Below are 6,976 nucleotides of genomic sequence, written 5' to 3'. Positions count from 1 at the left end.
GTGGCATAGCTGGTGTGTTCTCCCCAGCAATACACAACCCAAGGTCCTCCAGTCATAAATTGCTATGCCATTTTACAAACATTAACTGTATTAATGTACATAAAGCACCTAGAACATGCGTTAAAGGCTACATAGGGCTTAGCCCTTAGTAGTGGGAGTAGCACCACCTACCCCGCACCACCCGCGATGCACAACACACACACACACACACACACACACACACACACACAAGCTCCCGGACTGTTCTCTAGTGCCCTCCACTCACACCAGGGGACCAGGCAAAGACCCCACTGAGTGCACAGAGCCCCTTCGTCCTAGGAAGGATATGAGTCATGGAAACCCAGTACTGTCCCAGCAAGAGATCAAATGGGCATTTTACAAACTCTATAGCTTTCCCAAGAAATCAAGACAGGATGGTAACACCAGTTGGCTGAAGATTTCTTGTCTCCCAGGAGGGACTGAAATGAAGAAGAGCTGGTCAAATGACAGGGGTGTTCAAGATCAGATTTCAGAATTGGGGATTTTAGATGAATCTCAAGTAAGGCACAGTCCTCCACTTTAGTGTATGTTATTTTAGCATTCAAAGCCTTTCAGGGAAGCTTTGTTCTGGGCAACCAGGCAACTCCTAAAAATAGACTCTAGTTCCTGAAATATTCTAGTTTGCCTTTAAGCTTTCTTTGGCTGGGACCGGGCTATCTAGTTTCAGTTTTGCAGCCCCAGGTGGTATGGATTTGATCTATCGAATGACAGATGATGCCGTGCCTACCGTGAAGGCTCAGCAGATATTTAGGAAAGGTTATCCGTGGTCGAGGCTGCAGCAGCCCAGGATGGCTGGGGAGAGGGGAGGTTCTCATTTAAAGATTCCTGGAACCACAGGGGAAAATTGATGATGTGTAGACAGCTGCTGAAGGATGTAGAGCTGTTTGTACCTTACTACTCCAGATAAGGAGGAAAGAATATTAAAAGAACACACACAAAAAAAGAAAAGAAAACAAGAAAAAGGCATTGGAGAAAGAAAATTATGCCGTGGTAGGACACGCTGGCGTGTGGAAGTGTCGCCCAGCTGAAGCAAGGTGCTAAGTGGCTTGACTCTCTGGCCCTGGGTGTTTGGCTTTAGAGCGGTGGCCCCTCTCCTTTGGCGATCATCTTCTCATGTTTCTCTGCTCCCCCTCCCCCACTCTACTTCAAGTTCACCTTGCTCGGGCCCTTTCGATTCCCTGGCATTTCGACCAGCGCCTCGAGCTCCTTTCCCGGAGCCGCACACCTGACCTTTGGGACACTGCCCTTTCACTAATCCCTGCCCAGGGCTGCCCAGGGCCTCCAGAGGGCTCCAGGGTGACCTTCACATGCCTTCCCCTTCACTCCTCAGCCATGTATTTTTCTCTTGTGCCCATTAGGGTGCTTTTAGCTGCAGTTAACAGAATAACCAACTGATAGCGGCCTAAAACATAAGGCGCTTTGTCGTTGTTCACTGGAAGCCTGGGGGTACTGAAGGTCTCAGTGTCATTCCAGTGGCTCAATGGTGCCTGCAAGCCCCCAAATTCTGTCTGTCTTTCTGCTCCGCCCATCATAGTATGTTGGCTTTTCATTCTCACGCGGGGTGCCCCAGGCCTGGAAGGTAATAGCTACAGCACCAGGAGTCACATCGTGATTAGAGGAAAAAGGAGGGGCAGGCAAGGTAACCACCATGCCTGTACCTTACGCAAGGAAAGCAAAGCTTCCCCAGAAGTCCCTTGGTGGAATTCCCCGTGCGTGTCATTAGCCAGACTGACCCCGGGGCCTCATCTAGCTATGCAGGAGGCTGGGAGAGTGCGTGGTTTTCCTGCCGCCTTAGTTGGAAGTAGCAAGAGACAAGGGGGTTTGGGGACGCTGTCGATTAGTCACCCAACAGTGTCTACTGCATCCACCCACTCTCATCAGTAGGGAAGGTCTCTGAGACTGCGCTGAAATGTTCAAGAATCATCTCAGAATTGACACATGTAAGAGTACAACCTCTGATTTTTGCACTGCAGGAATCTTATTACTGGAGTGGAAGAGGATGATTCAGTGGTGACCTTCCAAGCTCTGTCCTGGAACAGTGCCGTTAAGTTCCATCCACTTGGCTATTAGCACAACTTGTCAAGAATTGTTATTTGTCTTTTCCGTGTACATCTTGTCTCTTCAACTGGATTACAAGCTATTTGAGAAGAGGGATCTTATCTCATACCACCTTCTATTGTTAGCGACTCGAATTAGCATCATGCACTGGGCTGGTGTCGGGTCACCCTTATTAATGATGAGGCGTATAACCCTGAACGTCATGTGGTGGACAGAGAGGAAACACACCTTTCCGTTAGATCCAATGCAGACATACTTAGGAGGCAGAGTTTTTGGAAAGGCCAGCAAATAAAAACAATGTTTTTTTTGGAATTGGAGGCATGTTGAATGGGGTTTTGGTTGAAAAATGCTATGCAAGCATTAAGTTTTCAAGTTTAATGCTACTTTCAAAAAGAGGCTTGGAAGTGTTACTACATTTGGTTTACCCTTTCCCCTCCTGTATTCGTTCATCTGGTTATGCATTCAGCAAAAGTATTTGAACTCCTTCTGGGCAAGGTTCCAGAGGCTCAGAAATGAATAACAGAGTCCTTGCCCTTAGAGCTTGTGCAGAAGCAGACAGAGCAACACAGGGACACTCTGCATGTACAAAGGACAGTTGTAGTCTTGGGAGGTCAGAAATCCTGGGTTTAAATTAAGAGGAGTTCCCAACCCTTGGTGGGGTGGAGTGAGGTTCGCTCTAACTGCTCTGATTAGAAAAACTGGGTTGGAAAGGGATTTGTAGGTAGCCTAGCAGACTTGGCTTTAAATCCTGGCTCTGTCATTGACGGTGGGAACCCAGGGAGACTTTGACCCCTGGACAGTGTTGACCTCATGTATCAATTCTCAGTTAATGCCTCTCAGTTCCAAATTTATCCTTCAATATACGCTCTGTGCTAATAATTCCATTATTCTCCTTTAATGTCAACACGATGTGAAGCTTTCTCAGTAGAGGGTGCTGGAAGGACACTGCAGGGGGAAGAGGACTCTTGTATTAACAATTTCAGCATTGGTGGGGTTGGTGAGACGGACGGTGGTCATCTTGCCCCAGCTGTGGGGCCCAGAACGTGGTCCACCTGCAACCTTGTAGCCTTAGCCTAGTGAGAACCTTTCTGCAGCCTTGTCTATTTGGAAACCAGAGCCCGCCATGGCCCGCCCCTGCTCTGAAGGCCTCCTGCCTGGACCAATGCCAGACTTCCCTCCACAAGCCCGTGTGGCCTGTTCACAGCCACCAGGGCCTGGAGCACAGAGCAGTGGTTCCCTCTGCATCTTAGTCTGCTTCTGTTGCTTATAACAATACCTGAAAGTGAGTAATTTATGAAGATAAGGAATTATTTCTTCCAGTTATGGAGGCTAAGAAGTCCCAGGTCGAGGGGTCCCATCTGGCGAGAGCCTTCTTGCTGGTGGGGACCCTCTAAAGTCCTGAGGCTATACAATGTATCACATGGCAGGGGGCTGAATGTGCCCATACGCTAGCTCAGGTCTCTCTTCCTCTTCTTAGAAAGCCACTAGTTCCCCTCCCAGGATAACCCATGAATCCGTTAGCCACTAACCCATTAATCCATGCATGGATTAATCCATTCCTGAGGACAGAGCCCTCATGACCCAATCACCTCTTAAAGGCCTCATCTCTCAATACTGCCACATTGGGGATAAGGTTTCCACATGAGTTTTGGAGGGGACATTCCAACCACAGCACTCTGCAAAGCCCCCACCCTCACCGCACATGACCCACATGTCTACAGGGCTCAGCCTCTGCCCCAGACTCCACTGCACGCCCTGCCACTGGACGCTGCCCACCTGCTCCCTGCCTGCACGGGGAAGGGTGGTCTATTGCTTGCCCAGCAATTCCAGGCCAGCTCTGGCCTGGCTAAACCAGCAAATTTCTCTGCTATCTGGTGGCCTAACCAAACCTTCTCTAGCTAGATCTAAACCCTTCCCGAGTTAGTCCTTCTTTGGTACTTTCCCTTACTTAGAGTATTGCACAGAATTTCCTTGTACCTTATACTACTCTTCCATCACAGTTAACAATTCTTTATATTAAATCTCTTGTATAACCTACTGTGTGCTTTCTGTGATTGGACCCAGGCTATGCACCTCGTCAGTAAAGAGGAGATGATGACATCTTAATTTCAGATTTATTTTATGGATCAAATGAGAAAGCCCTCGTAAAGCCCGTAGCTCAAGGCTCTGCTCAACCGGGCTGTTCAATTTCCTCTTTGCCTTAGCTACCTCTTTCTTTTCACAGAGAAGAAGGGAAACCAATGTCAGTGAGTGCCTTCCGGGCATCAGGCAATATGCCAGACACTTGTCAAGATGGTGCTGACGTGCCTGTGGTTAGCCTTAAAGGAGGAGACAGAGGGTCAGAGAGGCCAAAGAGGTTACTTGGGGTCATGCATGCTATATTTGATTAAGCTGGGCTACAAACCCAACCAAGCTGTCAGTCCTCTGAGTCCACACACCACACACCAGGGTGGGCTTCCTCCTAGAGCCCCAAACACTCCTTCTGTTCACCTGCATGAGAACAAACATACATAACAAAGTCTCCTGTGTCTCCTCGCTCACTCTGTGATGAGAGCAGCTGAGCAACAGAAGAATCATTTGCTGGCATTCTTTTGTGATGACTTAACTAAGAGATCAACTCCTAAAAGAAAGGTCTGATTCATTTGAAAGGTATGAGTCTGTGGTTTCCCTTTCTCTGTAAGCTGGCCTCTGAATGAGAACCAAGGAGCCCACTCTGGGAAAGGGTGCTAAAAGCCTTGACAAATAAGTACTGGGCTGCTAAAAGCTTCGCTTTGAAAAAAATCCCATTGGTTGAAATCAAATTTATGGAATTTCACATCAGCAGTTTGTATGGTTTGTTGCTGGAACAGAAACTTCTACAGGCCAGTAATCTTTCTTATGTTTCCTGATATTTCCCAGATGCTTAGAACAGCGGCTGGTACATAGTAGATGTTCACTAAATGTTTGTCAAATGTGTGATTTACATGGTCAAGGCTTTGCCATATTTCTTTACATGTGGGACTACACTAGGGTATTTTAAAGTAGAATTTTAATTTAAAAGCAAGAGAGGGAAGGAGTGAATGAATCTTAATAGGAACATAACTGTTTTATACATCAAGACATGATAGTGTGATGATCTCTTTTAGCGACCAGACTTGTCCTAATCGAAGCTTACTTGTCCTATGATTCATGTTCTCTAGATATGAGTGTCTTCCAGGCATCAGTCTATTACTCTATTGATATGGTAGTAATCAATAATGGTGGATAAAAATAAAAATGTCATCCCAGTAAGTGTCATGGCAGCCTTTTAACTGAAGTCCTTTGGACAGCATTGCCCAGTGCCAGGCAGAGAATTCTACACATGGCAGCTCCTCTGTAAATGTCTGTTGGCACTGAGGATGCTGTGACAATAGCAAGACTTAAAACAAAGGACTGACAGAGGAAGCGGAAATCCAGGCAGGACAGAAAGGCCTGAGCCGGGGTGGTGGTGTTTTGGGCTGAGCAGTCCACCCTCACTTTCTTGCTTAATAATTCAGTAGCTTTGTGCTATAGTATGTTATAAAAAATCTGAACCAAAATAGCAGATAAAAAGAACAGCCTCTATATGTGTTATAGAGGTTGAGGTTCAGAGAAGAAACTGTATACACCTCAAACTCTTTTGACACTTTTAAAATCCCTGTTTCTTATTTCCCAGAAATTATCTTTTTTGTCTTCCCTTTTCCTTTCTAACATAGTGAGGAAGAAAAATGGATACAGAAAGAGACTAAATATATCTTTTCTTTTTAGAAACATCAGAATGTGAACCAGTAATGCTTATGGTTAAAAGTCGCCTTTAAAATAGGGTCTTCCCAAAGTCAGAAGCAAAGTCCAAACCTTTCAAATGTAGAGGTTTAATAGGTAAAGTTGGGTGGAATTGTCTCAACTGGTACCTGGGTCATTCATTTATTCATTCTCTCAACAAATATACTGGGAGAGAGACTCCGTCTGCTGCCTTCTCTAAGACCAATCATCAGTTCCCTGCACATTTGAATGGGGCAGCTCCAGGGCAGGAGTCCTGGGGGCAAAGATCGAGTTGCTTGCCAAAAGTTAGTGGCAATTCCCTGCTCCTTGGCTAGACGTAATTTTGTTTTGTTTTGAAATAGTTGATGAGCTACAAGTTCTACGAGATAAGAATTTAGTCAGAGCTGCTGCTTCCTTGAACAATATCCAGTATCATACAACATTCAGATAGCGCCATAGTAGGTTCCATCCTTAGAATGTGAGATTTCTTTTCCCTTCCCATCTCCCTTTTTCCCCCTCTCCTTTTTTCTCAAAAACCTATGCAGTCCTGACTCCCCCACTTCTTGTGGAGGTGGTTTACCTGCCACAGGGCATTTGCTTTCAAGTCTAGGAGGCATTCTGCGATTTTTATAGCCTTCTCGGGGACAGAAATGATTGGCAGTGCTGATAGCCAATCATAACCCCATTACTCCATTAGAGGTGGGTTCAAAGGACAGGCCTCTCTGTTCTTTAGTAACATTATTGTCTTTGTTTAGTGTGGCTATTACAGAATACCTGAGACTGGGTATCTTATCAGGAAAGGAGGTTTATTTGGCTCATGATTCTGGTGGCTGGAAAGTTCAAGATTGGGCATCTGTACCTGGTGAGGGCCTCAGGCTGCTTTAGCTGGTGGTAGAAGGTGAAGAGAAGCCTGTGTGTGCAGAGATCACATGGCGAGAGAGAAAGCAAGGGGGGGTGGTGCCGGGCGTTTTTTAACCGCCAGCCCTCATGGGAATTGACAGAGTGAGAACTTATTCCCCCCAAGGGATGGCAGTAATCTATTCATGAGCAATCCGCCCCCATGACCCAAATGCCTCCCATTAGGCCCCTTCTACAACATTGGGGATCAAATTTCAACATG

The 6,976-nt window shown here is 46.3% G+C and overlaps 1 protein-coding gene across 1 annotated transcript in view; it reads left to right on the top strand.

Moving 5' to 3' along the window:
- ALPK2 (alpha-kinase 2) overlaps nt 1–6,976 on the top strand; it is a 96,406-nt gene that overhangs the window by 47,779 nt on the left and 41,651 nt on the right. The window lies entirely within an intron of this gene.

The sequence above is a fragment of the Propithecus coquereli genome, unplaced genomic scaffold (genome assembly GCF_000956105.1).
Source record: "Propithecus coquereli isolate 6110/MARCELLA unplaced genomic scaffold, Pcoq_1.0 Scaffold37, whole genome shotgun sequence".
NCBI classification, from domain to species: Eukaryota; Metazoa; Chordata; class Mammalia; order Primates; family Indriidae; genus Propithecus; species Propithecus coquereli.
The sequence above is the reverse complement of the archived record's forward strand: the minus strand, read 5'-3'. Positions and strand labels throughout refer to the sequence as shown.